The sequence below is a fragment of the Mobula hypostoma genome, chromosome 18 (assembly GCF_963921235.1).
Source record: "Mobula hypostoma chromosome 18, sMobHyp1.1, whole genome shotgun sequence".
Lineage (NCBI taxonomy): Eukaryota > Metazoa > Chordata > Chondrichthyes > Myliobatiformes > Myliobatidae > Mobula > Mobula hypostoma.
Genome location: NC_086114.1, coordinates 43,073,986 through 43,091,059, shown reverse-complemented (window position 1 = coordinate 43,091,059; position 17,074 = coordinate 43,073,986).

The window sequence follows — 17,074 nt, the reverse complement described above, 5'->3', positions numbered from 1 at the left end:
CAGGCCAGGAGATACAGATTTATGTTTAGTGAGGAAAACATTTTCCCTTCAGAGCGTTGATGACCTAGAATTCACAAGATATTCTGGAAATGGAGTCTATCAGTCCCATGAAAGGAAATGCAATGGAGGGATAGTTTGTATGGTGAGAGAGGACAGTAAGTCATGACTATTTTATCATCACGTGTTCAAGTTCATTGGAGTTCAAGTCCAAAGGAAACTTGTTTGTAGAAGTATCAGAGGAACCTAAGTTCAGACAATACATGAAAAATAGGAGAATCAGAATTGGAATCAGGTTTATTATCACCGGCATGTGTCATGAAATTTGTTAACTTAGCAGCAGCAGTTCAATGCAATACATAATATAGAAGAAAAAAACAAAATGTTTTAAAAATACTTGATTAATTAATTACACTGTACATATATAGAATAGATTAAAAATTATGCAGAAACCAGAAATAATATGTATTTAAAAACTGAGGGGAGATTTGATAGGAATATACAATATTATGAGTATAGATAGGATTAACACAAGCAGCCTATTTCCACGGAGGTTGGGTAAAGCTAGACCTAGAGATGATAGGTTAAAGGCTAAAGGTGAAAGGTTTGAGGCGAACTTCTTCATTCAGAGGCTGGTGTGGGTGTGAAAAGACCTGACACTGAAAGTGGTGGATTTAATTGCTAAATTTAAGAGAAGTTTGGATAATTACTTGAACATGAGAACTATAGAGGGCTATGGTCCAGTTGTTAGTTTTGTGTATTTAATATTCCTGTTATATTTGAGTAATCTTACATATATGTTCGTTGAATAATCATTCCTGTTCATTTAAATAATTAATTGGGAGTTATGTGTAAAAATACTTTAATTGCATACCATGTGATATGTGCGTGCCTCGTTTAAAGTAAACTCAAAGTTAAACTCGCAGTCCCGAACTTCCTTGGTCTCTCCTTGAATTAGTTTAATGTTTTGAAGTTACAAAACATAATAGTTGTCAATGAGACGAGGCAGAATTACCCTTCAGCACAGACTAGATGGGTGAAAGGGCCTATTTCTGCACTTTTGGGCTGTATGACTCTACAAAGCATAAATTATTCATAAATTATATCAGAGAGCGAGGAGAAAAAAAAGAGAAAAAAAAATGTTTCTATGGGGTATGGAGAGAAGGCAGGTCCAGGGTTCTGAGTTGGATGATCAGCCATGATCATACTGAATGGCGGTGCAGGCTCGAAGGGCTGAATGGCCTACTCCTGCACCTATTTTCTATGTTTCTATGTTTCTACGTTTCTACTGTGCAAAACAGGACACTAGTGCAGAAGAGCCCACACAATTATAGACAATAACAAGGAAAATAGATTGTCCTTTCACCTGGTGCACATCGGTACCAATGACATAGCAAGGAAGAGTGAGGAGGTCCTGGAGAGTGAGTATAGAGAGCTTGGTAGGAAGTTGAAAAGCAGGACCTCGAGGCTGGTAATCTCAGGATTGCTACCTGTGCCACCTGCCAGTGAGGGTAAGAATAGGATGCTCTGGAGGATGAACAAGTGGCTGAGGAACTGGTGTAGGGGGCAGGGTTTCAGATTTCAGGATCATTGGGACCTCTCCTGGGGCAGGTGGGACCTGTGCAAGAGAGACGGGTTACACTTGAACTACAAGGGGACCAATATCCTTTCAGGGAGGTTTGTTAGTGCTATTGGGGTAGGCTTTAAACTAGATTTGCAGTGGGATGGGAACCACAGTACCAGAGCTGACAGTGTGGCTGGGGTGAAAATAAATGATGTTAAAAGTTCAAGCAAAGCAGCAAATAGAAAGGTGGTGAGTGGCGGTAAAAATCTTCTGAGGTGTATATATTTCAATGCCAGGAGTATTGCGGGGAAGGCGGACGAGTTGAGGACGTGGACTGACACGCGGAATTATGACGTTATAGCAATTAGTGAAACTTGGCTACAGGAGGGGCAGGACTGGCAGCTTAATATTCCAGGGTTCCGATGTTTCAGATGTGATCGAGGCAGAGGAATGAAAGGTGGGGGAGCAGCATTGCTTGTTAGGGAAAATATTACAGCAGTGCTCAGGCAGGACGATTAGAGGGCTTGTCTACTGAGTCCTTATGGGTGGAGCTGAGAAACAGGAAAGGTATGGCCACATTAGTGGGGTTGTATTATAGACCACCCAATAGTCAGCGAGAATTGGAGGAGCAAATCTGCAGAGAGATAGCAGGCAACTGCAGGAAACATAAAGTTGTGGTGGTAGGGGATTTTAATTTTCCATATATTGATTGGGACTTGCATACTGCTAGGGGTCTAGGTGGTTTAGAGTTTGTAAAATGTGTTCAGGAAAGCTTTCTAAATCAATATATAGAGATACGAACTAGACGGGATGCAATATTGGATCTCCTGTTAAGAAACGAGTTAGGACAAGTGACGGAAGTGTGTGTAGGGGAGCACTTTGGTTCCAGTGATCATAACACCATTAGTTTCAACTTGATCATGGATAAAGAAAGATCTGGTCCTAGGGTTGAGGTTCTGAACTGGAAGAAGGCCAAATTTGAAGAAATGAGAAAGGATCTAAAAAGCGTGGATTGGGACAGGTTGTTCTCTGGCAAGGATGTGATCAGTAAGTGGGAAGCCTTCAAAGGAGAAATTTGGAGAGTGCAGAGCTTGTATGTTCCTGTCAGGATTAAAGGCAAAGTGAATAGGAATAAGGAACCTTGGTTCTCAAGGGATATTGCAACTCTGATAAAGAAGAAGAGAGAGTCGTATGACATGTATAGGAAACAGAGAGTAAATAAGGTGCTTGAGGAGTATAAAAAGTGCAAGAAAATACTTAAGAAAGAAATCAGGAGGGCTAAAAGAAGACATGAGGTTGCCTTGGCAGTCAAAGTAAAGGATAATCTAAAGAGCTTTTACAGGTATATTAAGAGTAAAAGGATTGTAAGGGATAAAATTGGTCCTCTTGAAGATCAGAGTGGTCGGCTGTGTGTGGAACCAAAAGAAATGGGGGAGATCTTAAATGGGCTTTTTGCGTCTGTATTTACTAAGGAAATTGATATGAAGTCTATGGAATTAAGGGAAACAAGTAGTGAGATCATGGACACTGTACAGATTGAAAAGGAGGAGGTGCTTGCTATCTTGAGGCAAATTAAAGTGGATAAATCCCCAGGACCTGACAGGGTATTCCCTCGGACCTTGAAGGAGACTAATGCTGAATTTGCAGGGGCCCTGGCAGATATATTTAAAATGTCGGTGTTTATGGGTGAGGTGCTGGAAGATTGGAGAGTGGCTCATGTTGTCCCGTTGTTTAAAAAAGGATCGAAAGGTAATCTGGGTAATTATAGGCCGGTAAGTTTGACGTCGGTGGTGGGTAAGTTATTGGAGGGAGTACTAAGAGACAGAACCTACAAGCATTTGGATAGACAGGGACTTATTAGGGAGAGTCAACATGGCTTTGTGAGTGGTGGGTCATGTTTGACCAATCTATTGGAGTTTTTCGAGGAGGTTACCAGGAAAGTGGATGAAGGGAAGGCAGTGGATGTTGTCTACATGGACTTCAGTAAGGCCTTTGACAAGGTCCCGCATGGGAGGTTAGGTAGGAAAATTCAGTTGCTAGGTATACATGGAGAGATGGTAAATTGGATTAGACATTGGCTCAATGGAAGAAGCCAAAGAGTGGTAGTGGAGAATTGCTTCTCAGAGTGGAGTGCCACAGGGATCAGTGCTGGGTCCATTGTTATTTGTCATCTATATCAATGATCTGGATGATAATGTGGTAAATTGGATCAGCAAATTTGCTGATGATACAAAGATTGGAGGTGTAATGGACAGTAAAGAAGGTTTTCAGAGCCTGCAGAGGGACTTGGACCAGCTGGAAAAATGGGCTGAAAAATGGCAGATGGAGTTTAATACAGACAAGTGTGAGGTATTGCACTTTGGAAGGACATACCAAGGTAGAACATACAGGGTAAGGCACTGAGAAGTGCAGTAGAACAGAGGGATCTGGGAATACAGATACAAAATTCCCTAAGAGTGGCGTCACAGGTAGATAGGGTCGTAAAGAAAGCTTTTGGTACATTGGCCTTTATTAATCGAAGTATTGAGTATAAGAGCTGGAATGTTATGATGAGGTTGTATAAGGCATTGGTGAGGCCGAATCTGGAGTATTGTGTTCAGTTTTGGTCACCAAATTACAGCAAGGATATAAATAAGGTTGAAAGAGTGCAGAGAAGGTTTACAAGGATGTTGCCGGGACTTGAGAAACTCAGTTACAGAGAAAGGTTGAATAGGTTAGGACTTTATTCCCTGGAGCGTAGAAGAATGAGGGGAGATTTGATAGAGGTATATAAAATTATGATGGGTATAGATAGAGTGAATGCAAGCAGGCTTTTTCCACTGAGACAAGGGGAGAAAAAAACCAGAGGACATGAGTTAAGGGTGAGGGGGGGGGAAAGATTAAAGGGAACATTAGGGGGGGCTTCTTCACACAGAGAATGGTGGGAGTATGGAATGAGCTGCCAGACGAGGTGGTAAATGCGGGTTCTTTTTTAACATTTAAGAATAAATTGGACAGATACATGGATGGGAGGTGTATGGAGGGATATGGTCTGTGTGCAGGTCAGTGGGACTAGGCAGAAAATAGTTCGGCACAGCCAAGAAGGGCCAAAAGGCCTGTTTCTGTGCTGTGGTTTTTCTACGGTTTCTATGGTTTCTTCCCTTCTCACTATTCAAGGATTCAGAGGATTCAATCCAATTTAATGCATGTATTTCTACGATACTTTTTTAAATTAGGAATTGAGCATAGTAATTTCCAGCTCAACAAGCCTGTGCTACCCAGTTACACCCATGTGACCAATTAACCTCATGATCGTTATGTCTTTGGAGTGTGGAAGGAAGCCAGAGCACCCGGAGGAAATACATATGGTCATGGGGAGAACTTACAAACTACAGACAGAAATGGAACTGAACCCAGGACATTGGCACTGTAATAGTGTTATGCTAACCACTACACTACCATGCCACCTACAATGTTCACAGTATAGTCTCCAGTACACCAGGGGGAGCGGTGTGATGCGGAGAACCCCATGCAGACTGAGTGACGCTTCTGTAGATCACCTGCATTCAGTGAGCAGAGGTGGTCCTGAGTTTCCTGCTGCCTGTCGCATTAACACACCATTCCACTCCCAATCTGATCTTTCTGTTTATCACCTCCCGCACTGCTTGAGGAAAACCGCTTCAACTCCCACCCCGGCATGATGCAGCCTGCAGGTACTCCATAATGAATTCTCCAACCTCAGGTAACCACAGTAGTCTTAGGTGTCATACAACCAGGTTCCCTTTCAACCATGAGGTTCCTGAGCCAGTGTGGATAACTTCATTCTGTCCAACACTGAAGTGATCACAGAACACAACCTAGGAGCTCACTTTCAGGAACCCTACATTCTCATTATTATTTATTTACATATTTATTATTAGTTTTTTTTGCATTTGCACAGTTTGTCTTGTTTTGCACATTGGTTGCTTATCAGTCTTTGCTTGTGCAATTCTATTGATTTTCATTGTTCTTTCTTTCTTTCTTTTTAAATCTTTTTATTGAGTAAGTATACAAAAAAGGTAAGCCATATAAACATTAATACAATGTTAAAGTATAATAAAATTCCAAAAGGTATCAATACCAAAAAAAATACTACAAACAATGTAATTTAAACATAAGAAACCAAGATAACATAATAGTATACTAAATTTTATATATATCAATGGAAAAAAAGAAAAAAAAACCCCAAAAAAAACCCCACCGTGCAACTAACTAAAAGCAAGGCAAAGCAATGGGCTAACTTGAAACCAAACAGAGTTAAACTTAAAATCACGTCCTCAATCCCGACCTCCATTAAAAACAGTGAAAAAAAAACAAGAAGGGTAAATATTACATTAAATGAAAAATCGAATAAAAGGTCCCCAAATCTGTTCAAATTTAAATGAAGAATCATAAAGGTTACTTCTAATTTTCTCCAAATTCAAACATAAAATCGTCTGAGAAAACCAAAAAAAAGGTAGTTGGAGCATTAAGCTCTTTCCAATGTTGTAAACATTGTTCTACTGTGAATATTGCAAGAAAATGATTCTCAGAGTAGTATATGATGAGATATACATATAGCACATTGATAATAAAATTACTTTGAACTTTGAACTTCCTTCCCATTGTATGAGAATTGGCTATTTCTGTCTGTTATCATTTTTGCTCAGTTTTTTTTTATTGTACTGTCTGCTGGCCAAATCCAACAACCTTATCTCTAGCAACACAGTACATATACAAAGAAACTTAAACTGATTCTAAATGCGGCATTACCTTGGTCTCACCCTATCAGAGATATTCCATCTGTTGTATCCATCTCTCCCCTATACTCTCTGCTCTCTAAAATGTAATTTCTCACTTTTTTGCTCATTCCCATACCTGAAATGATAATTGTTTGTCTTTCCACAGTTGCTGCCAACGTACCCTGTTCATTGTTTACTACATTTTCAGTTTGTTTTATTTTATTTCAGATTTCCATCATCTGCGTTTTTTAACTTTCAGGGACAGAGCAGGCTGTTCCACCAGCAGCTCACAAAAAAACAAATGGCGTCTTACGTTTCATGACAATTTCTATGGTTTTCTTTTCTCTAAGATTCCTCCGGGTGTTCTTGGAAGTATACACCATGATTTTATACGTTTCCCTTTGAAACACTGTGACCTTAACCAGAACAGAGAATCACACAGAAGCTGTGGATGGATGAGGATGTATTTTAACGCATTCTGATGGTAATAATAGAGATCGTAAACCACAGTTCATTTGTTCAAAAGGTTTTTGAAGGTCATAGTCAGCCATAGGAAAGTTCTTGACAATTCCATTTCAATCTCCACAAAGTTTAATCAAGACGTGGGAAAGAGTCACTGCAATTAATCCATTTTCAGTGGGCTCAAAGTAGAGGATAATAGAACCTGTCACTATTTTTTATGTTCTGGGTAAAGTGATACTGACATTTGGTAGGACTTCAGCAGGGTTAACACTGAAAGGGAAAAGGATAAGGTGCTAAAATATACAAATGTAGCTCTCGTGAGCTCAGAGGGTGATTGTAAGGATGAAAGATATAAGGTGATTGTAAGCAGTGTGAGAGAAAAAGGTAAAGGAATATCACTGAAGCTTATACCTGTAGTGCAGTGCCTATAAAAGGTATTCACCCCTTTTTGGAAGTTTTCATGTTTTATTGTTTTACAACATTAAATCACAGTGGACTTAATTTGGCTTTTTTTGACACTGATCAACAGAAAAAGATTCTTCCATGTCAAAGTGAGATTAGATCTCTACAAAGTGATCTAAATTAATTACAAATATAAAACACAAAATAGTTGATTGCATAAGTGTTCACCTCCTTTAATATATCACATCAAATTATCACTGCTGAAGCCAATTGGTTTTAGAAGTCACATAATTAGCTAAACTGAGGTCTGCTTTTAGGAAACCTATGTGCAGTCAAGGTGTTTCAATTGACTGTAGTAAAAATACACCTGTATCTGGACAGTCCAACTGCTGGTGAGTCAGTATTCTGGCAAAAACTACACCATGAAGACAAAATATCACTCAAAGCAACTCCACGAAAAGGTAATTGAGAAATATTGGTCAGGAGATGGATACAAGAAAATTTCCAAGTCACTGAATATCCCTTGGAGTACAGTTAAGTCAAGAAATGGAAACAATAAGGCACAGCTGTAAATCTGCCTAGAGCAGTCCATCCTCAGAAACTGAGTGACCGTGCAAGTCTAGTGAGGGAGACCACCAAGAGACCCATGACAACTCTAGACAGCTTCAGTGGCTGAAATGGGAGAGACTGCACAGACAACAACTGTTGCCCAGGTGCTTCACCAGTCTCAGCTCTTTTGGGAGAGTTGCAAAGAGAAAGGCACTGTTGAAAAAGACTCACATGAAATCTCAGCTAGACTTTGCCAGAAAGCATGTGGGAGACTCTGAAGTCAGCTGGAAGAAGGTTCTATGGTCTGATGAAACAAGAGTTGAGCTTTTTTGGCCATCAGACTAAATGCTGTGTTTGGCGTAAGCCAAACACCACACATCATCAAAAACACGCCATCCCTACTGTGAAGCATAGTGGTTAGCTGCATCATGCTGTGGGGATGCCTCACTGCAACAGGCCCTGGAAGGCTTGTGAAGGTAGAGGGAAAAATGAATGCAGCAAAATACAAGGAAGTCTTGGAGGAAAACGATGCAGTCTTCAAGAGGACTGTGACTTGGGAGAAGATTCGTTTTCCAGCAAGACTATGACTCGAAGCATAAAGCCAAAGCTACACAGGAATGTCTTAAAAAAACAAAGTTAATGCCCTGGAATGGCCAGACCTAAATCCAATTGAGAATTTGTGGCTGGACTTGAAAAGGGCTGTTCACTCACAACCCCCATGCAATCTGACAGAGCTTGAGCAGTTTTTTAAAGAAGAACGGGGAAAAATTGCAGGTCCAGCTGATAGAGACTTAGCCACACAGACTCAAGGCTGTAATTGCTGCCAAAGCTACATCCACTAAATACTGACTTGAAGGGGGTGAATACTTATGCAATCAATTATTTTGTGTTTTATATTTGTAATTAATTTTGATCTCTTTGTAGAGATCTGTTTTCATTTTGACACAAAAGAGTCTTTCTCTGTTGATCAGTGTCAAAAAAGCCAAATTAAATCCACTGTGATTCAATGTTGTAAAACAATAAAGCACGAAAACTTCCGGGGGCGGCGGGGGGGGGGGGCGCACGGTGAATACCTTTAATAAGCACTGTAAAGTGATCCTATCCCTGGGTCTGCTGTTGCTGAATTCTCCACCATCAACATCCACTGTGTCATCTGCAACCAGAAGCGCAAATGGACCAGGCACAAAATATTGTGGCTGTGCAGGTATGCGAGAGTCTGGGTATCCAAACTTCCCAAAACCTACCCACCGTCTAATAAGCTCAAACTCGGAATCTGATGGCATACTTGTGTTTACCTGGGTGAATGAGGGTTTAACAACACCTCAGAAACTCAGTAGTATCTAGAAAAAAGCAGAACTCCAAAAGCACAGTCTGTTTGCCCTAAACATTTATTCCTTGCAGCACCAATTTACAATGGCTACAGTATGTGCCATTTCAGAATCAGGTTTAATATTACCAGCATATGTCATAAAATTTTCTAACTTTGCAGCTGCATTGCATTGCAATACATGATAAATATAGAAAAAATGAATTGCAATAAGTATATATTTATGGATAATAAATGGTTAAAATAAGTAGAGCAAAAACAGAATTTTTTTAAAAAGTAGTAACATAGTGTTCATGGGTTCAATGTCCATTTAGAAGTTGGATGGCAAAGAGGAAGAAGCTGTTCCTGAGTCGTTGAGTGCGTACCTCCCTCCTGATGGTAACAATGAGAAGAGGGCATGGCTTGGGTGTTGGTGCTCCTCAGTGATGGATGCCGCCTTTCTGAGGCACTGAGGCACTTAGATAACACACCACTCTTATCCATGAATACTTTAATAGCACCACCCAATCTATGAGCCTACTAGCCAGGACAAGGAGAAATGGTGGATGGAGTTTAATCTGCCCAAATGTGAGGTGTCGCACTTTGGGAGATGAAATGTGAAGGGAAAGTACACAGCTAATGTTTGGACCTTTAAGAATGTTGAAGTGCAGAGAGATCTTAGGGACCAAGTCCATAGCCCCCTGAAAGTGGCTCCATTGGTTGATAGGGTCAAATTGTCTATTATTAAGGATCATGCATTTAGGGTGACGGGGGTTAATTCATAGGGTATGTATAGAGCAAGTTTGTGTTAACACTGAGGGTGGTGCGTGCCTGGAATGTGCTGTCTGAGGTGGTTGTGGAGGCAAATACAATAGGGTCTTTTAAGAGGCTCTTGGATGGGCACATGCATGTGCAGAGGATGGAGGAATAAGGGCATTGTGTAAGCAGAAGGGGTTAGTTTAGTTAGGCATTTAATTAGTATAGTGATTGATTCAGCATAGCACAATGGGCTGAAGGGTCTGTCCTCATGCTGCACTGTTGCAAGCTCTATGACAACAAGGCCAGCAGGTGCACCACCACTGATAGGGTTCTCTCCGACTTTCACACAATTCTGATCTGGAAACACATTGCCAGTTCTTCATTGCTACTCAAGCTAAGACCTGAAGAAAAATCCTCTCCTCTGGCACCTGCGATGGTTCAAGAAGGCACTTTTCCACTAACTTCTCAAGCACAGTGTGATTGGGCAAAATTTGCTGATCTTAGCTCATTCTATAAAAATACAAATAAGAAATAAATTGAAAATTTCGAGAGTCCTTCTGGAAGAGAATTAAATCAGTTGGAAATGCGAATTTATTCTTTATGAGCTGGGAGTGCTGGCATGATCAGAGAAAAGAGAATGGGTCAATACCATACCAGCATATCGATCTAAAAATGTGGAGGGAGATGGACTTCTCATAAGCTCTCCAAACATCTACTGTGGATTAATATGTCCTTCTATTTAAGATTTTCTGCATATCATACAAATCTAGATAGAGAAAACTTTGGCATTCATCAGGGGAAATCTTTGCCAATAAATGAAGTGTCACAAAAAGCTCATCATCCTGAAATGATAATTCTGTTTCTCCCTTCATAGCACAAGATTCACGATTCATGATTCAAAATTGTATAATGTCATTTCCAGTACACAAGTGAAAAGGAGAATGAAGTAATTATTCCACCAGATGCAGCATATAAAAAAACCACATGAAGATAGAGAACTCAACAATTAAAAAACACAATGAATATTAATACATAAGTTAGCTCCTAGTAGTGCTGGGTTCAGGAGTGTCTGTACATAAGGCGGCTCTGACAGGCAATGATAACCTAGTGGTGGTAGGGGTGTGGTGGGGTGGGTTAGTGGGTGGTGGTGTTGATCAAACTTACTGCTTGGGGAAAGTAACTGCCTTTAAGTCTGGTGGTCCTTGCATTGATGTTACATAGCCTCCTTCCTGATGGGAGTGGGATAAACAGTCCTTTAGCAGGTGGGTGGGATCCTTCACGATGTTGCTGGCCTTTTTCTGACATCTTTCTGAATTATGCCTTTGATGGCAGTGCTGGTGATATGTTGGACAGTTTTGACTACCTGTTGTAAAGTCTTCCTCTCTCCCATAAAGCTGTTTCCATACCATGCAGTGATGCAGAATGTTCTATGTAGATATTTGTGTTTGTACCATGTAGACATTTTGTTTTGGAGGAAGTTTTGATTACCTTTTTAACTGGTTCAGCACAACATTGTGGGCTGAAGGGCCTGTTCCTGTGCTGTACTCTTCTGTGTTAGGGTGTACGTTGATACTGTGGAAGGTTGTAAGCATTAATGTGCATAGTCCAGCTTTCTTCAGCTTCGGTAGAAAGTAGAGGCTATTAGTAATCTTTCTGATTGCGTCAAGTATGTTCTGGGAGTATGAGAGGTTCTGCAAAATGAGCACTCCCAGAAGTTTGAAACTGCTCACCGTTTCCGCTGCTGTGCCGCCAGTGTAAAGAGGGCTGTGACTGTGAGAGTTCTTCCGAAGTTGATAACCATCTCCTTTGTCTTGCTGTCATTGAGGAGAAGGTTACTTGCCTGGCACCAGGCCTTGCGCTCTTCCACCTCCTCTCTGTAGGCTGTCTCATCATTGTTGGTGACGAGCCCCACCACTGTTGTGTCATCGCGAACTTGACAATGTGAACACTCGGGTGTTTGGCCTCAGGTGGATGGTCAGGCAGACCAGTATTTTCTGATTTTAGTTTGTCTCTCCAGCACCCTACTTTCCTACTTTTCAAAGACAGAGAACTTCCTCGTTAACCAGAGAAAACATTTCCCAGAAAACTATCCCCATTAAGTGGGGAAAACCATCTCCAATAAACAGGACAGAAATGCTCTCCATTAAACAACGAAACATTCTCTACAACTAGGGAAAACCTTTCCCACGAAAACAAAATCTTTCCCCATTAAACAGGGAAAACCCCTTTACACACTCCATAACTTTCCCTATTCCTGTTTCCTTTTTCTGTTTGTCTACAAATTGGCTTTTTCAGCCGTCATTTCAAAGGAATGTAACAAACTGCAGTCACATCTGCAAAATCATTTTGTCATTGCCCAGTGGTGCAATGAATCTGAAGCAATGCATTGAAAATTGCAAGTAAATATTCTGTTAACCCAGTGCTGATTTCCACTTTAAATGAATTTCATGCGAAATTCAAGGGTTCAGTCGAATATCTTCCAACAGCTGCTCCCTTTATTGTAAATTTATGAAAAAAAGTGTGTCTAATCCTATGAGACAACCTATATAGAGCTGGCAGTGAGTTATCGATGGTATTTTGATAATAGGATTATTCTGCCTTGTTATTCTCAATGATACTGGTGCCCATCTGTGTTTCAATACCTAGAGTGGCATCTAAATACCTTCAATAGGTTTTGAAGAGAAAAAAACAATTATTTCCATTTATTTAAAACTCTGCCACTCCAGCTGTTTTCAAGAGGGACAGACTGTTTTAATTGCCTGGCAAATTTTGCAATTAATTTTCTCGTGGCAATCTGGAGGACTTGTGAGAGCAGTGACAAACTTCATCTTGTTCATCAACTTCTGTGCGCAGTAGCCGGGGTGTTGTTGGGAACAGGGGGAGGCACTTGTGTGCAGCAGATGGAATGTTCTAGAAGGCACAGGGCGCAGAGCAGGTGGTCCTTGGAAAGTACTGGCAGACTCTTTAGGATTGGAAAATTACCCTTCATGTAAGTTGGGAGCTGGGAGAACAGCAAGTAAGTTTCCATCTTTGTCAAGCTAAAAAACAAAGCAATATATTTTCATCAATAGTTCAGACTCTGATTTCTTAATACTGCTTCAGTTGCTGTGGATTTTAGCTTTAGAATTTGTTTCCTTTGTCTCTCTTTATGTTTCCTCATTTAAAGCAGTTCTGAACATTTTAACAATTTTACTATCTCTTAGAGAGGGTTTTCCACAGGGCACAGCCTCAGAATACAAGGACATCCCTTTGGAACAGAGGTGAGGAGGAATTTTATTAGCCAGAGGATGATGATTCTGTGGAATTCATTGCCACAGACAGCTGTGGAGGCCAAGTTATTGGGTGTATTTAAAGCAGGAGTTTGTTAGGTTCTTAGTAAGAGTGTCAAAGGTTATGGAACGAAGGCAAGAGAATGGGATGGAAGGGATAATAAATCCCTTGATGGAATGGTGGAACAGTTAGCACAGTCGCTTTACAGCACCTGCTATCCACTTTCAGGATTCTATTCCCACCAATGTCTGCAAGGAGTTTGTATGTTCTCCCCATGAATATGTGGGTTTCCTCTGATTGCTCCAGTTCTCCCCTACATACAGTTAGTAAGAGTCAGTAAGTTGTGAGAATGCTACGTTAGCACTGGAAGCATACAACACTTGCAGGCTGCCCACCAAATCCTCGCAGCAAGCAGGGAATTTCACTGTATGTTTCAATGCTTCAATATCCAAATCTTCTTTGATAATAACCCATCTTCAGAATCAGAACCAGGTTTCTTATCACTGGCGTTTGTCATGAAGTTTGGTGTTCTGCAACAGACTATATATATATAAGTAGTGCATAATGTGAGCAAACAGTAAAGGAAAAAATAACGAGGTGCAGTTGAGTACGTGGGTTCAATGTCCATTCAGAATTCTTATGGCAACGGGAAGAATCCGTTCCTAAAAGATTGAGTGTGTGTCTTCAGGCTCCAGTACCTCCTCCTAGATGGTAGCAAAAAGAAACGGGTATGTCTGGGCGATGGGGGTCCTAAATAATGGATGCAACCTTCCTAAAATATCGACTTTTGAAGATGTTCTTGATGCTGGGGAGGCTAGTGCCCATGAGGGAGCTGGCTGGGTTTGTAACATTCTGCAGCTTTTTCCGCTCCTGTGCCATTGCCATAGTAGCGTAGTGGTTGGCATAGCGCTATATAGTACCAGCAGCCCAGGTTCAATCCGTGCCACTGTCTGTAGAGAGTGACCACGTGGATCTACTTTGGGTTCTCCAGTTTCCTCCCACAGTCCAAAGACATTCTGGTTGGTAGATTACATGATCTTTGCAAATTGTCCCTTGTTTGGGCTAGCTTTAAATTGGGGGGAGGTGCAAATTGAAGTCATCTCAATAAACAAACAAATGAATATATATATATACAGTTGAAGTCAGAAGTTTACATACACCTTAGCCAAATGCATTTAAACTCGGTTTTTCACAATTCCTAGAAAACATTCCCTGTCTTAGGTCAGTTAGGATCACTACTTTATTTTAAGCATGTGAAATGTGAGAATAATAGTAGAAAGAATGATTTATTTCAGCTTTTATTTCTTTCATCACTTTCCCAGTGGGTCAGAAGTTTACATACACTTTGTTAGTATTTGGTAGCATTGCCGTTAGATTGTTTAACTTGGGTCAAATGTTTTGGGTGCCCTTCCGCAAGCTTCTCACAGTAAGTTGCTGGAATTTTGTTCCATTCTTCCAGACAGAACTGGTGTAACTGAGTCAGGTTTGTAGGCCTCCTTGCTCGCACACAATTTAAAGGCAATGCTACCAAATACTAACAAAGTGTATGTAAACTTCTGACCCACTGGGAAAGTGATGAAAGCAATAAAAGCTGAAATAAATCATTCTCTCTACTATTATTCTGACAGTTCACATTATTAAATGTCAGGAATTGTGAAAAACTGAGTTTAAAGGTATTTGACTAAAGTGTACGTAAACTTCTGACTTCAACTGTATATATATATACACACTTGAAGCCGCTCACCCTTTCCACTGCTGATCCCTGACGCTGATATTCTAAGGTTCACCATGGATCAGGAACTAACTGGGCCAATGATGCAAATACTAAATCTATGAGAATGGGTCAGAAAACAGATACCCAGAAGTGAACAGCTTCAGACTACCCAGAATTACTACATCTAACTCAATGCTGCCTTTCCCCAGCTTTGCGCTCACATTTTGTTGGATGCAAGCTGGCTAGGGACCTCCTGAAAGGCAATGCATAAATTCTCTTTTCAATCTTCCACTTGAGCACGGATGAGAATCAATTGCTGACATCACTTGGCATTGTACCCACTTTTTGTCATTGAGGATCACATTGATAGCGGTAGTCTGAGACAACTGGCTGAGTGTTTCCTTCCCTGAATGTGATGATGGATGGAACAGGCAATTAAGAGTAAATGGCTGTGGTTTTCAGATTTTCTGCTCATCAGCCTGCAATTTTCCATCCATCCACTTTAATGAGTGGATAATTGTGAATTGGCAGCAACAGAAGCAGAAAGCTTGGGTCAACGTGCCTTCACGCTTACTCCTCAATCATCGGGTAGTGGGAGTAAGGAAAGACCTGGATGCAGGAACGAATCCCTTTTCCCCTATTTGAGGTGGCAAGAATGCTTGAGGTTTAACCTAATCTGGTTTGTCCATGTAGTTTCAGATTCACACCTCATTACACACAGGTTACACTCTTGTTCTGTGCTTCACCTTGCTTAGTCCAGTGGGGGCAGGCTGTAAATTCAAATCAAACTCAAATTCGGGTTCCAGATTGTTTATTACCATTTATCAGCATACAACTGTAAAGGAGAATGAAATGATTGTTACTCTGGATCCGATGCGGCATTAAAAAAAACACAATAAAAAATATAATAAATATATTTACGTAAGATTTGCTTATCTACATAGACCAGATGTACATAAAGTGATGCTAGGTATACAAGGTGACTGACAGGAAATGATAAATTAGTGGTGGTGGGAGGGTTAAAAGGTGGAGGTGTTGGTCAGTTTGACAGCTTGGAAGAAGTAACTGTTTTTGAGTCTGGTGATCCTGGCGTGGATACAGTTTAGCCTCTTCCTTGATGGGAGAGGGACAAACAGTCCTTGAGCAGGATGGGGGTGGGATCTTTCATGATATTGCTGGCCTTTCTTGGGCAGTTTTTTGTGTATATGTCCTTGCCGGTGCTTAAACTGGTGCTGGTGATGCATTAAGCAGGATTAATGACCCGTTGCTGAGCCTTTAAGACCACCACAGTGATGACAGGTAGCCGGCTGGTGCCGTAGTAGCATCAGTGCCGGACTTCAGAGCGAAGGCTCCCAAGTTCGAATCCAGCCGGCTCCCTTGCACGCTTTCTCTCCGTGCCGGGTTTGAGCGTCGAGCTAGCAACTCGGCCTCATAAAAATAAGAAAGCCTGCTAAAAAAAAACGCTGTCATGACGGCATCCCGATGATTTCACTTGGTGTTAAGGGCTTTCTTCTTCTTCGTGAAAGAACCTCAATATCAACAAGACAAAGGAGATGGTTATCGACTTCAGGAGAACTCGTAGTATTCACACCTCTATTGACATCGGCAGCACAGCAAAGACATATGTGCAGAAGGGCGCTAGAAAAGAGGCAGTAACATCATGAAGGATCCCATCACCCTGCTCATGGACTGCTTGTCCCACTCCAATCAGGGAGGAGGCTACGAAGCGTCTATACCAGGACCACCAGACTCAAAAACATTCCCTAAGCAGTAAGGCTGATCAAACCTCCAACCACTAACCCACCCCAAGCACCTTTACTTCATCATTTCCTTTCAGAGTTTCCTTATGTACCTAGCGTCACGTTATGGTCATTCAACTAATCGATGTATGGAAGCTACCTTATGTATTTATATTTACTGTGCTTTTTATTATTGTGCTCTTTGTCTTACTGTGTTTTTTGTGCTGCATCAGACCTGGAGGAACAATAATTTTACTCTCCTTTGTGTACTGGAAATGACATTAAATGATTTTGAATCTTAAATCTGGGATATTCTCAAATGCACATCTGTAAAAGGCTGTGAGTATCGATGTGCGTAGTCCTGAAGAGGAAGTTCTCTTCAGCTCCTCATAAAGTAGAGGCATTGGTGAGTTCCATTCCTCACTGAATTTCAACCAGAAGGTCCAGTGGGGTGAGATTGCACACTCATCTCATGGCTCTCTCAATTTTAACCCAAACGGACTAGTAGAGTTTCCTATTAAACATGCCTCTCACACTCCACCCACTTTTTAACTTAATCCAAAACTCAGCCTG